The following is a 23,608-nucleotide window of genomic DNA, read 5'->3' as shown; positions in this document are numbered from 1 at the left end:
TAAATCTTCTAAAAGACGAAATCTCTTATGGTCTTGTTGCCCTGATGCCTTATTTAAAAATAATTTGTAAATTTATTTGTAAATTATTTGATGAAATAAATAAATTAAAAAAAATATGCCCTTGAATGTTGTACATCACAATAATTGTGGGCACTAGACACACAATTATTTCCATTTATTTAAATCACTAAATTAAATTAAAAAGAGAATTTTCAAAATGTTAAACGAATTATTTTTGCCAACCATGATGCAATACGCTATGATTGGCCATTTGTATAAAAGTTATTTTATCTAAAGATTTGTTAAGTTCTTCAACAAAAATGGTCAGCACCTAATGTTGTTAGTCCATCACCATCTAATTCAACGACTTAACTGAATGTCGATTCTTCGACTTTTACTCTGTCGAAAAACATATTTTTGTCAAAATTCACCAACGAAACTACCGCACTAACATCTCCAATTGTATCCGGACTAAAGGCTTGTGAAGGGCAAAAAATATTGTTTCTTTCTAAACTTGTACCTTGTACTTGTACAAATGCACTTGACATACAAAATCACTTGTCCGAAACGCTGGGTACCCCAATTACGTTAAATGTTGAGAAAAATTTACATCGTAACCATACTAAGTATTCGTCCTTTAAAATACGTGCACCTGGCTCAATTTTCCATGTTTTAAATTCACCATCGTTTTGGCCTAAAGGAATAATAGTTCATGAACTTATGAATAAGTCGAAAAACCCTTATCGTCAGTATCGGACAACGCTAAACCACCGTCAAAGCAGCTTAAAAAGGTATTAATCTACTACCAAAACGTAAATGGACTTCGGACAAAGACCAACATTGTTTACAAAAACATTAACAATTTTCCTCACGCTGTCATAACATTGACGGAAACATGGCTCAACAACTCTATCTCGAACTCGGAGCTTTTTGACTCCTCTTATTAAGTCTTTAGACGTGATCGTCATAACTCAGGCGAATCAAACGCTGTTGGTGGCGGAATTCTTGTCGCTATCAACAATACTTTCACTAGTTACCTGATTGACGACTTTCGATCAACAGACATCGAAATACTATGCTTAAAAATTAAAATGGCAACAGGGTACTTATTTATTGTATCAGCATATACACCTCCAAGCTCCAAGAACGATGTTTATGAAAAACTAAACAACTGTATAGAAAGTATTTATATCCTTTTGCAGCCTGAAGACGAAGTACTGGTTGTTGGTGACTTTAATTTACCCAATTAAATTGACGACGATAACTTCTACGTTCCAATAAACGCGTCATCTTCAAACGAGTTTTTTTATTAAAATCTTAAAGCTAGACAATAATTCTTAAAAAAAACTAGGTTAAATTTCAAAGTTTCAAAAAAACGAGTTTTTATTAACAGATTGTATGTCTTCATGTGGCTTAAGTTAACTAAACGGTATGAAGAACTGTTTTGGAAAACACTGGATCTGATATTTTTCTCCGAAACTATATGCTCTGAAGCAGCTGTGATTTCTTCTGCTGTCAAAATTGTGGACGAAGATCGCCATCATCCTGCATTAGACATAACACTTAATTTAAACATGGCTTCACCTCATATACTATCCAATAACAACAAACTAGAATTCAACTTTAGTAGGTGTAATTTTTAAAACCTTTTTAACTTATTATGTACGATCAATTGGGATCACTTATTTTGTAACTTAAATATTGACGATATGTGTAACATATCAACTCTATTTGACTGTTTCTACAAAACGATTCCATTTAAAAAGACTCGAAATAACTTGAGTGTTCCACGTCCACCATGGTTTGATTCTCACGTTAAAAGTTTAAAAACAAAAGAAACAAAGCTTGGATAAAGTACAATCAAACAAGAGCTGATGATGATTATAGGACATTAATTATAATAAAACAACTTTTCACTGACTACTCTAACATCCTATATGATGACTACATTTGGGAAATTGAATTAAACCTTAAAACTAATCCTGATAGTTTTTGGAACCTAACTCAATGACTGATTCAAAATCAAATAGTTATGAGCCGAGAATAATAATAACATGTTTGAAAAACTACTTCAAAGATGCTTTTGTAGATTATAATACTATTACTTTTCCTAACACATCTACCACTGTTATAAATTTTCCCCATTTAAATTCTATCAATTTCGTTATTAGTGAAGATACTGTCTTTAATAGCATCCCGACGGTATACCATCATCCAAAAAAGGAAATGTGCTGCGTATTTAGCACACCCGTTATGTGTTCTTTTCAACACGTTCTTAAGTAACTCGCTGTTTCATTTTATATGGAAGAGCTCCTTCATAATACCAGTAAACAAAAAAGCCCTAAAAACGATGAATAATGAACTACCGAGCTATTGATAAACTATCTATGATACGTAAACTATTTGAGTCAATCGTATGTAGCGTCCTTTCTTTCTAACCAGCATGGTTTTGTTAAAAAGGGGTCAACTGTTACTAATCTGTTTAACTTTACGTCTTTTGTTTAGATGTTTTTGAAAAACATGAACAAGTAGATTGTATCTTTACTGATTTTAGCAAGGCCTTTGATAAATTGTGTCGTAAAACATTACTTTTAAAACCATCACAGCAAGGTTTTAACAACAGTTTCTTAAACTGGATCTCCTCATATTTGCAAGATAGACAAAGTAGTGTTAAATTTAGTAATGAGAGTTCAAGTTAATTTGTTATGAATTCTGGTGTCCCCCAGGGTAGTCACCTTTGTACTATTCTATTTGTTTTCTTTATAAATGACTTGGTTTCGATCATACAAAATTAGTTTGTCCTAATATATGCTGAAGACATTAAAATGTTTAAAAAAATTAACTCTACATCTGACTGTCTTCTCTTACAAGAGGACTTAATATTATTCAGGGAATTGTGCAGTAATAATCGTCTTGTTTTAAATGTTGACAAATGTAAAACCATGAGTTTTACACGCAAAAAAGTTCCAATCGTTTTTAATTACATGTTTGATTCTTGTCCTTTAAGTAGAGTATATGTATTTTCTGACTTAGGTGTTGTCTTAAACTACCATTCAATGAACACATTAACTTTATAGTTAAAAAAGCAAATAGTTCTGGGATTTTTTTTTTTTTTTTTTATAATAAACACACACTCAAGGGGATACTACCCTTATTATGCAGATGCACAGTGTGAGCACTAGGAAGAGGAGAGAGGGTTTAGTCATTGCAATGACTAGGAAAGACAGAGTGTGGTAAGGCATTCCACATTCGCGTAGTACGGCTAAAGAACGAATCTCTGTATTTGACAGTACGACCGAAGTTGGGCTCGAGGGTATACTGATGAGATTTGGCCGTGATTTCCGTGATCCTTATGTTTTAAAATTACTTTTTGTCTCATTTGTGAGACCAGTCCTGGAATATGCTTGTACAGTATGGTCACCTTACTGCGCCGTACATGTCACAAGACTCGAAGCCATTCAGAAAAGATTTTTGCGTGTTTGTCTACGATCCCTTCCGTAGTTTCATGATATTCAAACATTACATTACATATTAACAGAGACTTTCTCTCATAAATCTTCCTTCTTTGACAAATCATAGGAAGTAGGTACTTACAGTTTTGTTTTATTGTTGGAATAATAAACGGACAAATTTCAAAACCATCAGTTCTTGGTAGTTTAAACTTTAGTTTTAGTCGTTCAAGTATAAGACTCCAAAAACTATTGAATACTAATTTTAGCGGATCAAACTATGGCGTACAAAAAAGTATGAATTGCAAATTAAAATTAATTTATTATAATTTACAATAAAATGTCACTTCAAATACTATTGTTTTTAATTAAAAAAAAAAAACTTGTTTACTGCACATGAAAAAAATGGAACACCCTAATGCCGGTATATTTATATTCGAATTTTGATAATAGAAAGTAGCAATCTACCGTTTATCTTGGCTTAGGCGGTTCAATTTTGTTAGAAACATCTATAAATAATAAACATGAAACTGTTGAATACTAATTTAAGCGGATCAAACTATGGTGTACAAAGCCCCTTAAAGCAATCATTTTACTCTTGTATTAATTCGCCTAATGATAATATAAAAAGTATTAATTGCAAATTAAAATTTTTCAACAAATTAGAATTTTACTAGTTTAAGTTTTTAGATTTTAAGTTAGTATTTAACGAATTATAAATAAATTGTAAATTGTGCCATTTCTGTGCCAAGCAAAATGGTTAAGGGCCATACAAATAATTATAACTAACGAAATATTTCACAATTATGAGCAATAGGTAGACCAAAATGTCCACTCTTAAGAATTGTATGCTCAAAATAAGCCCTATCAATTTTTACAATTTTGATTTGTTTTAATCTATATATATAAAAATCAATGCCACTTTTCGTTGTAATGTTATAACTCAACAATGCCTTTACCGATTTGGCTAATTTTGGTCTTGAATTATTCGTGGAAGTCCAGAGAAGGTTTGTACGTAAAGAAAATTTAAAAAAATCTTGAAAAGGTGTAAAATCAACACACAAACGTTTATTTGTACAATCGTATATAATGATAACTTTCGTTGTATCATTGATGTTAGAGACTATTCGATCGGAACAGAAAATTGCATTGACACTTGCATCTTCGGGAATTGCTTCTACATTATTAGGAGGTGGTCGGACCGCACACTTTGCAATAAAATTGCCATTGAATGTACGGGTGATTGAAACTCCAACTTGCAATATTTCGAGAAATTCTGGTATAGCAAAAGTTCTGCAACTAACATCAATTATTTTATGGGATGAGTGCACAATGGCGAATAAAAAATCAAAAGAAGCATTTAATCGAACAATGCAAGATTTACGCGGTATTCAAAAGCTGTTTTAGTGGTGCTCTGATATTGCTGTCAAGAGACTTTCGTCAAAGATTGCCTGTCATTCCTCGATCAACTCCTACTGATGAAATAAACGCCTGTTTGAAGTCATCATTTCTTTGGAGATATGTACGAAAATTGACACTGAACATTAATATGCGTATTCACCTACATAATTATTTAACTGCCCATGAGTTATCAAAACAATTGTTAGTAATTGGTGATGGCAAAATACCAATCGACAGTACCAACGGATTGATAACTTTACGGAACAATTTTTGTATACAATTGCGTAATCTATAGATGAGTTTATTGAATGTGTTTTTCCGAATATTCATTTTAGCACCGAAAAACAATTATATGAATGCCATTTCAAATTTAAGCGAAACTGCCACCTGTAGTCACTACATATAAATCAATTGACAGTGTTATGAATCAAGATGAGGCAATGAATTATCCAATTGAATTTTAAAATTCATTGGAACCGGCTGGTATAGCACCGCATTGCTTGAATCTGAAAATTGGTTCTTTGATTATATTATTACGAAACATTAATCCACCAAAACTGTGTAATGGCACCAGTGTAAAAGTTATCGCCAAATTGGATTGAAGCTACAATCTTAACTGGTAAATCAAAAGGATAAGTGTGTTTGATAGCGCGTATCCCTATAATTCTAACAAATATGCCATTTGATATTCAAAATATTACAATATCCTATGCGTTTATCATTTGCGATGTCCATAAATAAGGCCCTACGACAAAAACTTCACGTTTGTGGTGTCAATTTGGAGGAATCATGTTTTTCACATGGCCAACTTTATGTTCCCTGTTTCAAAGTCGGTACCCCAAACTTTTTTATTTATTCATGCTCAAAATGGAAAAACTAACAATATTGTTTATCCAACTGGTTTAGACTAACCCATTAAGAGCCACCAAAATAAGAGTACCCAATTCTTTTTATTTTTTGGTTTTTACTCTTTGCTGATAAATATAATATAAACAATATATCATTTGGGTCATTTGGGCTTTGAAATTGCTAGCAATTTAAAATGTTTTGTTTTGTTTGAATAAATGATCTTAATAATCATTTTTTTATAACTATGCCTTATACGTAGCGAAGCACGTACCGAGCCGCTAGTTTACAATAAAATGTCACTTCAAATACTATTGTTTTTAATTAAAAAAAAAAAAAACTTGTTTACTGCACATGAAAAAAATGGAACACCCTAATGCCGGTATATTTATATTCGAATTTTGATAATAGAAAGTAGCAATCTACCGTTTATCTTGGCTTAGGCGGTTCAATTTTGTTAGAAACATCTATAAATAATAAACATGAAACTGTTAAGGGCATGTCGCATGCAAAAAAATTGATTGGTGCTTTGATCTTAGCTTTGTAGCGTTCACATTTTTTTAAATATTTAAACGAAATAAACGGGTTTTGATTGAAAATATATTGGGCTAAATATGTATAAAGGAATAAAAAATTAAAAAAAATTGTTTGTTCCTTAACAGCACTAGAATCACTAAAAAATCATTAAATTCAGGTAGTTACTTGCGAAAATCAATGGGGCAGTGTGTAAAATATAATTTTTTATTTTTTTTATATTTTTTTCCAAAAAACAATAAATTTTTATAAATAGTATCGATTTTCTTTTTTTTTTAATTTATTTATTTATTCCAAGAAAAATTGTAGAAAACTATGAAAAATTGGGCAAATTTGCATTGTGGCATAGGTGCAATATTTGATAAAACTTCCAAAGTATAACAGCTAGCTAAGTCAATTTAACTTTTTTTCAAATTCTAAATATATGTTCAGATATTTGCTTTTAAATTTTTTTTTTAACAAATAGTTATAGTAACTTTTTTAGACAACAAATCCAAAATGCATTCTTTTTTTTCCAATATTTTTTGCGAATTCATGGGGCGAGCTGATTTTTATTTTTTTAGTTTTAATTTTTTTTAAAAAAAAAAGGACCATATATATTACTCTTACTATCGATTTTGAAAAAAAAAAATATTTGTCGCAACATAATTAAAAATGCATTTCAATATAACAACATTTGTGGTGCAATTGTGAGGGATTGGGAGTGTATATAATTGCAAAATATTTTTTTTATTTTTTTTTGGCATTTTGTTTATTCTATTTAAAAAAGTAAAAAGTTCTTGCGTCTACTGTTTATTTAATTTAATTTTTATAAAAGAGGTCTATTTTGCATTTTTTAACAACAAATTTCTTTGTAAACGCACACAATGAAGTTTCCAGTTCCCAAGAATGCCACTGCATCTCAGCCCTCAAGAAGAGAATTCTTTGCAAAAGAATTGCGCCCGCCCATCCTCTCTTAGATTTTTTTTTGTTGTTGGACTCATGGCTCATTTAGTTTTTGTATTCTTTGTTTTGCTTGCGGTATACAATAACAGAAAATACAACAAAAAAAAGACTTTTCTTAGAAATATTTTTTTTTTCTAGTATCTGGTATGATGTAAGGTCATGGACTCGTGATTTGGGTGTTACGGAGTCAATCGTATACGCAGAATTTGATTTTTGGTTCAACTTTCGGCAAGTTTTGTAGTTGCACATTGTATTGTAGGTATAAAAAAGGGTAAAGAGGTATTGTAGGTATCGTGAATTCGCTGTCATATATTTTGTTTTCTTGATTTTTTTTGCGTACTATCACTCCTGGGTATTGCATTTTTTTAACTTCCCATATACGAAGTTATTATAATGGGTCCGATTTGTCAAATTGAAAATTTTGAACATTCAGTCAAATTTTGAACAAAATCAAATTGACAGTTTTTGTACAAAAAATTAAAAACCTAAAAAAAAATTTAACAAAAGTTAGTAAAAATTGATTTTCACCTCAAATATCTTTTCAAAAATTTGAAATATTGGATTCAAACTAATTTTATCTTATATGAAATATTGTTTTCAACATTTGATAGAAATTTGAAGAAAATCTCATTGACAGTTTTTTTTACAAAAAATAAAACTCAAACAAAAAAAAACAATACTAAAACTTGGTAAACATTTACTTTCGACTCAAATAGCTTTTCAAAAATTAAAAATATTGGCTTCAAAACTTTTTTTATTTCACAGAAAATATTGTTTTCGATATTTAGTGATTTTTATATAAAAATCCATCAGTCCGTTTTTTCATAAAAATAAAATCTACAAAAAATAAAACGCAAATTTGCTAAAAATTGATAGACAAACTTTTAAGCAAGACAAATCGACAGACGTGATGGGAAGTTATCAGTGTGCACAATCCTGTCAAACTATTTCAAAAAAGATGCTGGGATGTGACCTACACTTATAACTTCCCATCCCGTCTGTCAATTTGTCTTGCTTAAAAGTTTGTCTATATGTACTCGTATCAATTTTGAACAAATTTGCGTAGGTACTATTTTTTGTAGATTTTATTTTTTATGAAAAAACGGACTGTTGGATTTTTATATAAAAATGAAATGAAAAGAGTTTCCAATCGATATTCAATTTTTACCAACTTTGAGTAAAGTTTTTTAGATTTTTATTTTGTATAAAAAAAACTGTCAATTCAATTTTCTCAACATTGTTGATAACAATATTTCTTATAAGATAAAAAAAGTTTGATGCCTAAATTTCAACTTTTTGAAAAGATATTTGAATCGATATTCAATTTTTACCAATTTTTGTTAATTTTTTTCGGTTTTTAATTTTTTGTAAGCAAACTGTCAATTCGACTTTTCTCAAAATTTTATTAAATGTTGACAACTGTTAAATATCAGGGTTAAATCGGAGTGGAAAAAAAGACACGTCTGTTCGATAAGTACAATTTTATTCAAGTAAAAGAAAGCACTAGTTAAAAGTAATGAGAAAGAAAAAACTAAAGGAATTGACAATAGTAATGAAAGCTTTCGCAGTTGGGTTGCCAAAGTTTACATTTAAAATACAAGGTTTAATTCTCCAACAAACTCCGCCTCAACCCAAGTGCGATACAAAATGATCAATTTGTATTCAGAGTAATTATATAATTATACAAAACAAAAATAAAAAAAATAGAATTCAATCTTAATTCATTAAACAAATAACGTAAAGATATAGCATTAGTTTTACAAGAACGTAATCTTTAACATCGTACAAGCAAGTTCATGTTTTTTCAATGACAAAATTTTTGTAAATATATCGGCAGCATTCTCTGATGATGGTACATACTTGATATCAATTTCGCCAGACATATACTTTTCTCTGATGTAATGAAAACGAATGTCGATATGCTTACTTCGTTTATGAACAATTGGATTCTTTACTGCAAACTGAGCTCCTTGATTGTCGCACATCACTGTAGAAGCTTTGTCAGCATAATCGTTGAAGCCAATTTCTTTCAATAGACTACGATGAAAAGCAACTTCCTTAACCCCTTGACACATTGCAATATATTCAGCTTCCATCGTGCTTAAGGAAACAATGGGTTGTTTTTTCGATTCCCAAGCAATAAGGCAGCCACAAAAGAACAGAGCAAAACCACTCAAGGACTTTCTATCTACTGGGTTTGATCCCCAGTCTGCATCTGTGAAGCAAACAAGATTTTCATTATTGGGAGCATAAGTTAACATACCTTTGGGTTTAAGTTTGAGGTATCTTAGAACCCGTTTTGCAGCCACAAATTGTTCTTGGTGTGGATGACTATGGTACTGAGCTAATCTGGACACAATGTGCATGATGTCAGGTCTCGACATTGTTGCTAAATATGTAAGACCTCCAAGTAACGATTGGAACTCCTTGATATTAGAGCCTGCACAATGTTCATCTTCACATTTTTCTAGTATGGAACCTTCTACAGATGGTGTTGCAGCACCCTTACAATCCAGCATTCCCCATTTCTTCAGCAACTCTAAGGTATACCTCTGTTGATGTATTTTAAATTCGCCTCGAAGACCATTTCGCTGAATCTCCAAACCTAAATAGTATTTAATAGGCCCACGATCAACAGCTTCAACTTGGGATGACAATTTTTCAATTATATTTTTCATAGTGGCTTCTTGAGAACAGGCTATTAACAAATCATCGACGTAAATAGATATTATGTTGATTTCATTTTGGTGATTCATGAAATAAATACAATTGTCTGTTTCGCATCTTCGAAAACCTATGTCATTCAAAAGGGAATTGATTTTTTCATTCCAATATCTCCCAGCCTGCTTGAGCCCATATAGAGACTTCTGTAATCTGCAGACCTTATTTGGATATTCCTCACTCACGAACATTTGGGGCTGTTCCATAAAAACCTCTTCTTCTAGCTCCCCGTTCAAATAAGCTGATACGACGTCAATGTGGTTGACCAGCAGCTTGTGCTTAGCCGATAGTGCCAATAAAAGGCGTGTTGATGCATGCCTTGCCACAGGAGAGTAAGTTTCGTAAAAATCTTCGCCGTAAACTTGAGAGCATCCTTGCGCAACTAGTCGTGCCTTTAATTTTTCTACCGTGCCATCTGGATTAAATTTTGTTGAAAAAATCCATCTCGATCCAATTATATTCTTATTAACCGGCCGATCTACCAATTCCCAGGTGTTATTTTTAAGTAACGAATCATACTCCGCCTGCATAGCATGTTTCCATTTCATACTATCTTCTGATTTCATGGCATCATAAACATTGGATGGAGTCACAGTCACCGCGTTCAAGAGCTCCAAATTGTCAGTGATATACTTTTTTCTCGGGCGTCCAGCGTTGCCAGTTCGTATAATCCTTGGCCTGCCTCTTTTCCGTTTGCCTACAACAACTTGATCATCTTCTGAAAAACTATTATCATCGGAGGCAATTGGAAGATGATTTTCCTCTATAGCTTCAGTAACTTCGCACTCAGTCGCATGACCAACTACTCCAGACTTCTTAGTGAGATTATCTTTTCTCACTGTTTCATCCTCTGCTGGATAAACTAATATGTTGTACCTTTCATCATCATGGACATCCAACTCTTCGCCAACAACATTTTGTTCACCATTCTCGAAAAATATGACATCTCTCGCAATAACAATAGATTTGATTTGCTTATTGTAAAGCCTGTAGGCTTTCGTTAAATCGGCATAACCAACAAAAACAAGACTTGTACCTTTTGGTTCAAACTTCGACCTTGTCCTCTGGTGGTTTAAAGACACAGCTTCACAGCCGAAAATCTTGAAGTGAGAAACCGATGGTTTCCTACCAAACCAGCACTCATACGGGGTCTTTGATAACAGGGATTTTGTTGGACATCTGTTCCTTATGTATGTGGCTGTGTTAAGTGCTTCGGACCAAAGACTTTGACATGACCTGGAATTAAGAAGCATACACCGCGCCATCTCTACCAGGGTTCTGTTGGCCCTTTCGGCAATACCATTCTGCTGCGGGGTATAACTCACTGTATTTTGGTGGACGATTCCATGTTCTTTGAATAAATTCTCAAATTGTGAGTTAATGTACTCGCGTCCATTGTCGCTTCTCACACACTTTATTTTGCGCCCAGTTTGTTTTTCGCTAATATTCATGAACTGTCGAAACATTTCGAAAGCTTCTGATTTATGTTTAATAAAACGAGTAACTGTGTACCGGGAAAAATCATCGATAAACGTTATAAAATAACGAGATCCACCTTGCGAAGACACCTTCATCGGCCCGCATATATCAGTATGCACTACCTCTAGAACATTTTTGGTGAAAATTTCTTTGTAACTAGGAAATGGCTTTCTATTAATCTTGCACATCGCACATGTACTGCAACTGAAATTTGGAGGCATTTTGACCTTCAGTCCACGTACCATGTCTTTATTTGACAACATACACAAATCATTATTGTTTAGATGGCCAAACCTGGAGTGCCATAATTCAAACTGTTTATCGATCTTAATTGAAGCACCATTAACACACTCGGTAGTATTTCTTAGAAACCTTACATAAAAAATACCATTATCAATTTTTGCATTAAGAATGGGAATATTAGCTTTAGTTTTCACAACTGTTTCTTTTTCATTAAATTCTACAGTATTCCCGTTTTCAATTATTTTACTTACTGAGAGAAAATTACCATGTAGGCTGGGAACAAACAAAACATCGCGTAAAATAATGTCACAAAAACGTGATCGTACTTTTATATCACCGGTACCTTTTGCAATAACACATTCTCCAGACGGTAAAACAACAGTTTGATTAGATCGAACCATCGAAGAGAACTGTTTTTCATCATTTGTCATATGCGATGAAGCACCGCTATCCAGAATCCAAACGGTTTGGTTATCGAGTTTTGCTGATGACGTAGACAGACTTAAGACTGCTGCTACGGATTCTTTCTTTTTCGAATAGCATTGTGATTGAAAATGCCCTCTCTTGCCACAGGCATAACATTTTACCTTTTTCATATTTCGCGATCTTGTGTGCATTCCATTATCGAGAGATTGTCGCTCGCCACTTGACCTTTCCGAATCGGCCTTCTTCATCCTCTGAACCTTAGCTGCTAGAACACTTTCGCTATTTGGCTCAGTTTTTTCACTACGTCTCCGATCTTCCTCCAGCACCTTAACCTTCAATTGCTCGAATGTAGGCAAATTATCCCTGCTTTCTATCGCTACTACGAAACTTTCCATATCATCAGGCAGACCACACAAGAGCAAGATGCAAAGGAGATCTTCTGATACCTTAACATTGATCTCATGTAGGTTATCAATAATTGTGCAAAAATTATTAATTTGACTTGCGAAATTTTCCCTAGACCCAATTTTAAAGCGTACCAATTTCTTGAACAAATTAACTTTTCGTGCTGGTCCATCTGCATTGTACAATTTGCTAAGAAGCAACCAAGCTTCTTTGGTATTTTTACAATGCTTAATATGAATAAGTTCTGATGGTTTTACGCATAGAGTTAGATATGCTAGGGCTTTCTTATCGACAGCTTCCCACTTCAACTTCTCGGCAGCATCGTCCGGACACTTAACCTCAATAACAGTCCAATAGTCCAAAGTAATAAGCAGACTTTTCATCTGCACCGACCAGGTTGCATAATTGTCAGTACTCAATTTCTCTATCTGTGTTAAGGAACTCATCCTACAAAAATATGTATTAATACTTTTCACAACAAATAGACCAAAAATTAATCAAAAACTTAAACCACGCTTTGGAGGACTGGGCCCATAACCTATGTTAAATATCAGGGTTAAATCGGAGTGGAAAAAAAGACACGTCTGTTCGATAAGTACAATTTTATTCAAGTAAAAGAAAGCACTAGTTAAAAGTAATGAGAAAGAAAAAACTAAAGGAATTGACAATAGTAATGAAAGCTTTCGCAGTTGGGTTGCCAAAGTTTACATTTAAAATACAAGGTTTAATTCTCCAACAACAACAATATTTTTTGAAAGATAAAAGTAAATTAAAGCCAATATCTCAAAGTTTTGAAAAGATATTTGAGTCGAAAGTCAATTTTTACCAACTTTTATTAATTTTTGTTTAGGTTTTTATTTTTTATAAAAAAACTGTCAATTCGATTTTTCTCAAAATTTTATCAGATTTGAAAAACATTATTTTTCGTTGCACAAAATTGTTTTGGAGATGAAATCATATTTTAGTCGTAAAATTTGGTAGGTGACACATTTTTTTTTCAGTTTTTTGATTTATAAAAAAACCGTTAAATGGATTTTTTTCAAAAAATATACTTGGTTGATATCACGTTACAATATATTATATAAAATTTAATTCAAGTCTCTAGCGTTTTTGGTTCGTAAGATATTTAGGGTTATCTAAAATTTTCACCTTTTTTTTAAACTGCTATGGTAAAAAAAACACCTACGCAATTTTCTTGAGAGCCCTTTCTGCAGCTTTCTGCCTTATTATCTGTATAACAAAATTTATTTGAAGTCGATATCTCTTCTGGTTCTTGAGCTATGGACGACGAAAAAAACGTCGCGAACGTACGCACGCACAGCCATGTTTCTAAAAACCTTTTATTTTGACTCTAGGGACCTTGAAACCTCGAGAAATGTCAAAATTTTCAATTTAACAAATCGGACCCATTACAATAATTTCCAATGGGAAGTAAAAAAATATTAAAATAAAATAGGTATTTTCAATAATTAGAAAATGTCGACCAAAAAAAGAAATTCAAGAAAAAAACATCTCCTTCGATAGCAAAATACCCACTTGCTTTATAAAATTCGAACCATATGCAAAAGACAACAACAAATCTACCTAACTAGACATACCAAAAAAAACCGGTTTATCATGCAACGTTGTTCTGTTTCTTATTTCTTTGATTGGCTGCTTGTGCGGAAATATATCCCTCGCTCTGAGAGACAAAAAAGATCAAGAGGCAAATATAGAGTAATTGGAAATTCAAATTTTGAATTTGATAATGAAGAGAGTAACGATCTTTCACTAATACATTCAAATTCATTTACATGAGTTCTGAGTTCGCTTCTGCGGGAGACATACCCTTAAGGTGATAAGGAAATCCAAATCTAAAATATAAATCCAAACGGGCAACTTGTAACCTTCGAACTGATATCAAATAAAACAACAATCATATGGCGCCCTAATTCAAAATCAATGCATAAATCTCTCACTTTGAAGATAGAGATAGAAAAAAAATTAATTTCATTAAAAATTATCAATTATTAACCTTTTTCTGAGAAAAATGCGAACCCAGCAATAATACAAATGAGCCCAGAATATTGACTGCAGCCTCCCTGCACCCAATTACAATAAACCACCCATAATCTTGCAAATGACATGCAAAAGGGGTGTAGAGACTTCCAACTTGCAGCAGCCTCTTTCCTTTCTGCCAGCCACTGCCACTATAAGGCTATGGCTGTGATTGAGGCTGACCTGTGTCTTATTATAAAAATGTACCTAAGAAATAATTTTGTAACTCAACGAGAGCCACAAGAAAACTGGAAAATGAGGACACAATAAAGAATCCAACGAACAGCGGCTACTGGCCTGCAGCAAAAGTGACGCAAAAGTGACTTACCCTCTTTTCTTGAACGATCCTTTACATGTCCTAGATTCCCCAGATGATAAGCAATTTTTTGATTGAGTATCCGTTTTTGATTTGTTTGTTGTTGTTTTTATGTTGTTTATCTCAGACGAAGAGAGCAATGGATGGCTTTGGTTTCACTTTCGGCTGATTCGAGAAATTCTACCTCCTCTTAAGCTAATTGATTTAATTTGTGCAGCAAATGAGATGCGGCTTAAACTTTAACAAAACGCGAATACATTCCTTATAGTCGAGGACGACTACGAGGACGGTAGATGATGAAGATGAATACGAAGGTGCAGGAGATGCTCTGGCAGCGATGCGCTATCAACCGTGTGAGATCCAAATCCAACCGAGATGGATAGCTAATTCTTTGTATTACAAGATGCGCTTGTTTTATTTTTTAAATACCAAACTAACACAATTTCTAAACATATAACCGAAGATTTTGGTGCATTTATCGAAAAGCAAACATCAATTTAATGTTTTTAACAAAAATAACAAATTAGAAAATACTGTTTTTGTGCGAAAGCGAATAAAATATGCAAATAGAACGAAAATAAAAGCACCGACAACTATTATTCCGCTGTGAACTTTTTGAGCTTAAAAATTAACACAATACTCCAATGGGATTCTTTGGATTCGACGTCGAACTTTGAGTTGAATACAATTGGTTTTGATTTTGTTATTTTATAAGTTTTGTATATTTTTGGTTTGATAAGAATTAATAAATAAAAAAATTTGTGCTAATTATTTACTTTTCGACGATAAATTTGCTTGACTGGAGATGTGACGTTTTGGTCTGATTGGAAAGCGACGTTCCATGTTCCATTTGATTTTGACAGATTATTGAGTTTTGTTTCCATATTCCATTGTGGAAAGAGAACATTAATGGCGGAAGAATTCATTTTGTTCATTTTAAGTAGTGTATGTTTATCGGAAGTGGAATATTTCTGAAATGAAAACTAATGACGGTTAAATTTGAAAAAAATGTGGTGGACCTTTATAGTTTTTTTTGGAGAATTCTTTGTTTTATTTATTTATTTTTGTAGACTTTCTAGAAAAAATGTAAGCAAATTAATAAACATGTATAAAACTTTAAACCATTTTAGGGAACAAATTAAATGTCGTGGAAGAACTCAGTGTTAAGTAATTCATATGATAAAAAAACAAAAGAATAATTGTACATTTTGAGGTTCCAAAAGTAAACGTAAATACAACACATATAAAATATGATATTTCTTTTATTATAAAGTTTAAAAGTTGACATTATGTGTGAAACACTTAATCATTTAAATTACAACCACGATGTTGTAAGCATCGATCCTTTTGAGGTAATTTTCGACTATTTTTTGACACATATTGGGCGGTATCCCAGCCATCACTTCACGAATGTTGGTTTTTAAGTGCTCAAGAGTTAAATTTCTATCTGCATAAACACGGTCTTTGGCGTAGCCAGTTGATATCGCCACAAAGAGAAATTACGCGGCCAAGAAATGTCTCTTGCAATAAAGCCATTTAGCCACATATTCTTCAAGTCGTATTCTTCAAGAGTAGGCAAATAAAAGCTATCATGTGACCATCTGAATTGATAGTGATAGTAGTTGCATCGTCGTTTTGGAAGAAGTAAAGTCCAATCCCATCTCCGAATCAGAGAGCACCCCAAACAGCGACTTAAGGATTCTCCAAACTCCAAACACCAAAATTTTGTTTATAAAACAGAGTGAGAAATGTGCTTCGTCGCTAAAGAAAATTTTATTCGAAAAACCGCTTGATCAAGCACAAATTCGACGTATCTACGACGTTGAGAATGGTCAGCTGGCTTCAGTTCTTATCTGAGCTGGATTTTATACAGATGTAGTTGTAGATTCGTAAGAAAGTCTTAATCGTTGAAAACGACGAGGAATCGACCCATCCGGGTCCTCGGAAATGTTCAATGGTACGAGCGAAACGATGATGCACAGGCTCTACAATATCTGTAACCAATCCAGTCTCTTCAAATTTCTTCACAATTTTGCCAATTGATTGCTTAGTTGGATAATTATCTAAATCTTAACCATAACCTTCTCTTAAACCACGATATGTGGCTGTAGCAGAATCACCATGTTTGTAGTAGGTTTTAACAATTTGTATGCTTTGTGCTATAGTTAATCGATCCATTTTCGTTATTGTCAACTTTCAACTGAAAAAAAAAATTGTTCTAACAACTTAGTTTGGCAAATGTCGAATTCCTGCCCTACTGTTGAGACCGCAAAATGTATAACCAGATAACAAACTTTGCAGCGTGTAATTTGTGAGTTTCTTCCCAACTTATTTGTTTTAATTTAATTTTTAGAAAAATTATGGAAACATTTTTCTCTTTACAATTTTTAAGTTGTTTGACTTCTTTTTTATTAAAATATTTTCAAAAAGTTGTATTCTAGCATCAGCTCCAGTCTAAATGTAAGCGGACTGAAAAAATAGTCAAAAAAATAGGCAGACAATTCAAATTTTTCTATTTTCTGACATACAAATATTTTTGTATTTATAGAAATGGCAACAACAACAGAATATATTATTTTTGCTAAATTGATACGTTTCAATACCATTTCTAAAATGTCTGCATGTTATGCACTCAAGACCTCTCTAAATGATTGTATGTTGCATAAATATTTTTGTAATAAATGCGAAATTCAGCTTCATTAAAAATAATGAGGTAATTTTTAGGTTTTAGGACCCTATTCAAAGGTTCCTAATTTTTGGGAATACTGTATTCAGCTAACTCTATGATTGATTTTTTCAATATTACAGCACAGGATCCTCATGGAAAATAAAATGCATGACTAAATGGCTTATATAAGATTTAAATAAAAATATACTTGTAAAATAAGTTTGTCTTCAAAGTTATAAATGATATTTGATTTGATTTGTCAAAAAAACCTTCATTTTTCAATTTTTTTGTTTGCAAATCGTTGGACCTGTTTTATTTAAATTCATTTTTTTATATATACAAATTTTATTTTTTTTCTTAAAAATATTTTTTGTATGCAGTTGTTTAGGGATTGAATAATTCGAGTGACCCTGGTATGTTCCCCAAAATCAATAAGATATTCAGGAAAAAAACCGATAATGGCCTTCCGTGTCTTAAACTCCAAAGAACTGAAGAGAACAGAAACATACTCATGACAGCGCAAATAGATCCAGAGGAAGCCATCTTTGACGATGACTTTTACATAATTGAAGATCCGAAGGAAAAAGTGGAGGCTGTGGGAGCTGCTTTCCAGCAAGTGTACAAGGTAAATGTTAGCATTCGCCCCAACCACGACCTGAGAAGGCGATCTGAGAACCGCGGTTTCATGCGGTTCAATGACGATTCCTTGGCAAATGCCATAATCGCCGAGCAAACGGAACCAAGTCCATGGTTAGTGACGAAGGTTGAGCTTCAGTTCATCTTCCATTCAATAAAAAAAAAGAGGCTGGGATGCGACCCACACTGATAACTTCCCATCCCGTCTGTCGATTTGTCTTGCTTAAAAATTTGTCTTTATGTACTCGTATCAATTTTTACCAAATATGCGTACTCTTTTTGTAGATTTTATTTTGTATATGAAAAAACGGACTGTTGGATTTTTATATATAAAAATTACTGAATATCGAAAACAATATTTTCTGTGAAATAAAATAAGTTTCAAGCCAATATTTTTAAGTTTTGAAAAGGTATTTGAGTCGTAAGTAAATTTTTACGAAGTTTTAGTATTGTTTTTATTTTAGAGTTTTATTTTTTGTAAAAAAAAATGTCAATTCGATGTTTTAAAAATTTAACCAACAGTATTTCTTATGAGATAAAATTACTTTAAAGCCAATACTTAAAATTTTTAAAGAGATATTTGAGTCGAAAATCAATTTTTACCAACTTTTATAAATTATTTTTTTTTAGGGTTTTATTTTTTGTAAAAAAACTGTCAATTCGATTTTTTTCAAACTTTAACTGAATGTTGACAACAAGATTTTTTGAAAGATAAAAGTAAATAAAAGCCAATATCTCAAAGTTTTGAAAAGATATTTGAGTCGAAAATCAATTTTTACCAACTTTTATAAATTTTTTTTTTAGGTTTTTATTTTTTGTAAAAAAAACTGTCAATTCGATTTTTTTCAAACTTTAATTGTATGTTGACAACAAAATTTTTTGAAAGATGAAAGTAAATTAAATACAATATCTCAAAGTTTTGAAAAGATATTCGAGTCGAAAATCAATTTTTACCAACTTTTATAATTTTTTTTTTTAGGTTTTTATTTTTTGTAAAAAAAACTGTCAATTCGATTTTACTCAAAATTTTTCAGAATGTTGAAAACAATATTTCTTATAAGATAAAATAAGTTTGAAGCCTTAATTTCAAGTTTTTGAAAAGATATTTGAATCGATTTTCAATTTTTACGAACTTTGAGTAAAGTTTTTTTTAGATTTTTATTTTTTATAAAAAAAACTGTCAATTAGATTTTTCTCAAAATTTTATCAGATGTCAAAAACATTATACTTCGTTGCACAAAATTGTTTTAGAGATAAAATCATATTTCAGTCGTAAAATTTTGGAGGTGACAAATTATTTTTTTCAGTTTTATTGATTTAAAAAAAAACCGTTATATTGATTTTTTTAAAAAAATATACCTGTTTGGTATCACATTACAATCTATTATATAAAATTTAATTCAAGTCTCTAGCGTTTTTGGTTCGTAAGATATTTAGGGTTAACCAAAATTTTCACCTTTTTTTCAAACTGCTATGGTAAAAAAACCACCCACGCAATTTTCTTGAGAGCCCTTTCTGCATCTTTCTGCCTTATTATCTGTATAACAAAATTTATTTGAAGTCGATATCTCTTCTGGTTCTTGAGCTATGGACAACGAAAAAAACGTCGCGAACGTACGGACGTACGGACGTACGGACGTACGGACGTACGGACGTACGGACGTACGGACGTACAAACGTACGTACACACGCACGCACAGACATCTTTCTAAAAATCTTTTATTTCGACTCTAGGGACCTTGAAACGTCGAGAAATGTCAAAATTTTCAATTTGACAAATCGGACCCATTACAATAACTTCCTATGGGAAGTTAATAAAAAGTCAGCAGGTATCGATGGTATATCCAAGGTTGTGCTAAGACATTTACCGATGGAAGCAATTGACATATACACCACGCTCTTCAATAATGCACTGAATACTGCATATTATCCAGTGCATTGGAAGACCGCTGTGGTTCATCCTCTTCCAAAAAAGGGAAAGGACAACTCCAACCCGTCAAATCTTTGGTCGATAAGTCTTCTTCCGAGCATCAGCAAAGTTTTCGTAAGAGATCATTAATAGGGCTCTGACTAAGTGGGCTGCGGACAACAAAATAATTCCGGATGAACAGGGTTCAAGGCGGGTCATGACACAATTCATGCTGCGTCTAACTCGTTTCTAATATCCAATGGAATAAATCAAAACAACAATGCACAGGTGCTGTACTGGTTGATGTGGAAAAGGCCTTTGACACCGTATGGTTAGAGGGCCTTTACCTAAAACTAAGCAGGCTTGGCATTAGCAAGCCATTGTTGTATATACTTTATGATATGCTTAACGGTAGAAAGTTTGTTGTCAAAGGTGGCAATGTGAAAATAAATGTCCACAAGTCGGAGACAATTCTGTTCCGGACTCCGTTGGCTAGGGCCACGAGGGATACGTGCAAGAATTGGCGCAAGATGGTCATCGTTGATCTTCATGGGCAGCCATTAGCGAGCAAAAGTGTAGTGAAGTATCTCGGTATCTGATTAGATCATATTTCGACAGACATATAAATGCTGCTCTGACCAGGGCCAGAGGAGCCTTCGCACTAACGAAACGGCTGTTTTTTAGCAGTCGGCTTGACTCCAGAGTGAAGGTAATTTGCTACATGGCCCTCATACCGCCAATGATCGTTTATGGCTGTCCTGTGTGGTTCAACGTTGTCCCTTCTCAGATGGAGAAGTTTCGGGTGTTCGAGCGGCAGTGTTTACGACGCGCGCTGTACCGGCTTATTTCGAACAGCCGAGTCTTCTTATGTGCATTACTGTTCTAACGAGGTCCTATACAACGGGGCTCGAATCAACAGAATTGACAACTTCGTGATAAAACTCGTTCGAGGTCACATTGCAAGAGCTATATCTTCGACCAACAATTTTATTTTCGGGGCGTTCTATCCGAACGACGAGTATTTTGAAAGTGCAAGCTTGAGCGGGTTCATTCCACCAGAGGCATTCCTCTTTTTAGACAAATGCGGTCTGATACAGAATAGATTGGCAGTTCCGTTAATCTACCACGTCAGACGAAGAACCGTTGATAGGCGACTCCTGTACAATCGGGACGTCATGGCACAAGGTGGAGCAGAGCTCCTTTGGTTCAGTAGGGCTGTGACCGGACGGGACCGAACTGATAGGGTGAAGCAGGAGAACCAGTTTTGGTGGCTTCAATCGGCACTTGATATTGGGTAGTCGGGATGGGGTTTCAAGCCTTGGCCGGCTTACATACTTGTTTTATAGTTTAAGGGTTTAGTTTTAAGTAGAATAGGCATGGTGGCACAAAAAAAAAATTAAATCAAAAAAAAAACAAAAAAAAAAAAATGGAATATAAAAAAATATTTAAAAAAAATTTAAAAAAAAACATTAAAAAGACAATAAAATATAAAAACAAAAAATGTTAGATTTGCTGCTGTGGTTGTTCTTTTTTTAAGTATATATATAGGTAGAATAGGTAGTTTAAGTTAGCTTTAAGTTTTATATTAAGGACCTTATTTTAAGTAGTTTTTAAGTAAAAATAAAAAAGGACTATGATATTAGTTTTTTCTCATAATTTTCTAATAAATACAAAATAAATAAAATTTAAATAGAAGTAAAATAGATCTTAGGGCCGAAAGGCATTAGTAGTTAGAGTTATAGTTTAACTTAGAGTGTCCGTATGGGACCATTAAGTTGGTTGTAAGTTATGGATAATTAGGTTAGTTTTATGAATTTTTGTCTAGCTTTAAGATAGGTTTAAGATTGAGTAAATAAAAATGAATTTGAGAAAAAAAAAGGATTAAATAGGAATTTAGTCTGGACGAATCATCATCATATATATTATTTCGTTAGCTTGTCTCTCTTTTTCGGCCCTCATACGGAACTAATTTTAACAAATAAGTTGCCAAAACAAAGAGAATTTTCCGTAGACTATGCGAATTGTATTTTATTGAATATTAATTTATAATTTGAAAAAACTTAACTCTTTATTATAATAAAAATATGATATACCCTGAAAATATTATGTTAAGGAAAATGGTTTGTGTATTTTAATGAACTTATTGAATACACACCATTTTTTGTCGGTAAGCTAGTTTCACAAATCATCCTAGGACAACTCATCCCAGAAATGAAGAATACTTGTAAGTATACTTAACGAAAAAAATTGTTTTGATCTGGTGAGACGAGAGAGCGTTACTTTTAATACAAGTAAAATAATTAAAAAAAAATTCGCGATTTCTCTACCATCGTTATATCATGTTTGATTAAAATCTCAAGTTCGAAATATTTTAATTAATGCAAAACTTGCCATATAGTTCCTATATGTCGCAAGTAAAAAAGTCGGGCGGAATGCTTCTAATTAAAAATGTTAAAGAGTACAATATGCAGCTGAAACTCCACTACACGGACCCGATTCACTACTGAAGTGTAGTATTTGCAACTTAGCGGAAGGTGTCAAATTCTCTGAAAATACAGCAGTAGCATTCTTGAGACTGGCTTTTTATTAAAGTTGATTTAATATACCAAGAATATAATGAATGAAGGAAAACATCTGATTTGTCCCAAATTGACTGGTTTTGTCACACGAATTTTAATAGCTAATTTTGTTTTGTCAATCTAGACTGATTATTAAATCACAATTGCTAAGTGTCAATTAGCCTCAGTTTTGTGGTGATACGGTATAACTTAAAACTTATACTACGCAGCAAATTAACAGAAATTATTCCAAATAAACCGTTTTTAAAATATTTGTGGTTGCATTTCAACACCTTTTTGTTTTAACATTTTTTGTTATTAACCCTGTGAACATGTCGAGAAAGTGTAACAATGACCCTATCTATTTATGTTTTGTTTGCGGAGAACTGACATTCAAAAAACAAAGTCGAAACCTTACGAATCTTGTGTTGGAGTGTTATCACAAATGTTTTGGTTTTTCCGTCGCCCACCAAGACAAATCCTGGGCTCCTTATGTCTGTTACATAACGTGTGTGAAAAATTCAACCGAGTGGAAGAAGAAACCGACTGAACAGCGAGGTCACGTTTCGGAATGCTATTTTTGTCTCACTGGCATAGACGGTATAAAATACAAGAAAAAAAAATACTAAAATAAATACCCCAACTTATCTTCGGCTATAAGACCAGTCTCTAATTGTCAAAAATTGCCAGAACTATTACTAGTTGCAACTACGTCTGTTGAGAATGACCATTCACACCCATCCACTTCAGGTAAATGTTTTGACGAGAACGATGACTTTCAGTTTAAAGGAATCGCAAACGTGCCAAATTTCATAACTCAAGGAGACTTAAATGATTTAGTTCGGAATCTAAATTTGTCCAAAAAATAATCAGAACTATTTGGATCTCGTCTAAAAACTAAGCGATTTAGAACAATCTGCATGAAAGGCTTTTAAAAATGTTGTTGCAAATTTGTTGAGTAACCACAAGAGTGACTCCTACAGGGAGTTGGTTAGCGAGCTGTTAATGACATATAAAGCTTTGGGTTGCAACATG

General features: G+C 32.8%; 1 protein-coding gene across 1 annotated transcript in view; it reads right to left on the bottom strand.

The window, feature by feature from the left end:
• LOC129952498 (probable beta-hexosaminidase fdl) overlaps positions 1–15,615 on the bottom strand; it is a 98,354-nt gene extending 82,739 nt beyond the window's left edge. Inside the window, exon 1 of the mRNA XM_056065103.1 lies at positions 14,815–15,615. The gene's annotated coding sequence lies outside the window, so the exon portion shown is untranslated. The remainder of the gene's footprint in view (positions 1–14,814) is intronic.
• Between the last annotated feature and the right edge of the window lie 7,993 nt (positions 15,616–23,608).

Source organism: Eupeodes corollae, chromosome 3 (assembly GCF_945859685.1).
Source record: "Eupeodes corollae chromosome 3, idEupCoro1.1, whole genome shotgun sequence".
In the NCBI taxonomy this organism is placed as follows: domain Eukaryota; kingdom Metazoa; phylum Arthropoda; class Insecta; order Diptera; family Syrphidae; genus Eupeodes; species Eupeodes corollae.
Note: the sequence above shows the minus strand (reverse complement) of the source record. Positions and strands in the feature narration are given on the sequence as shown.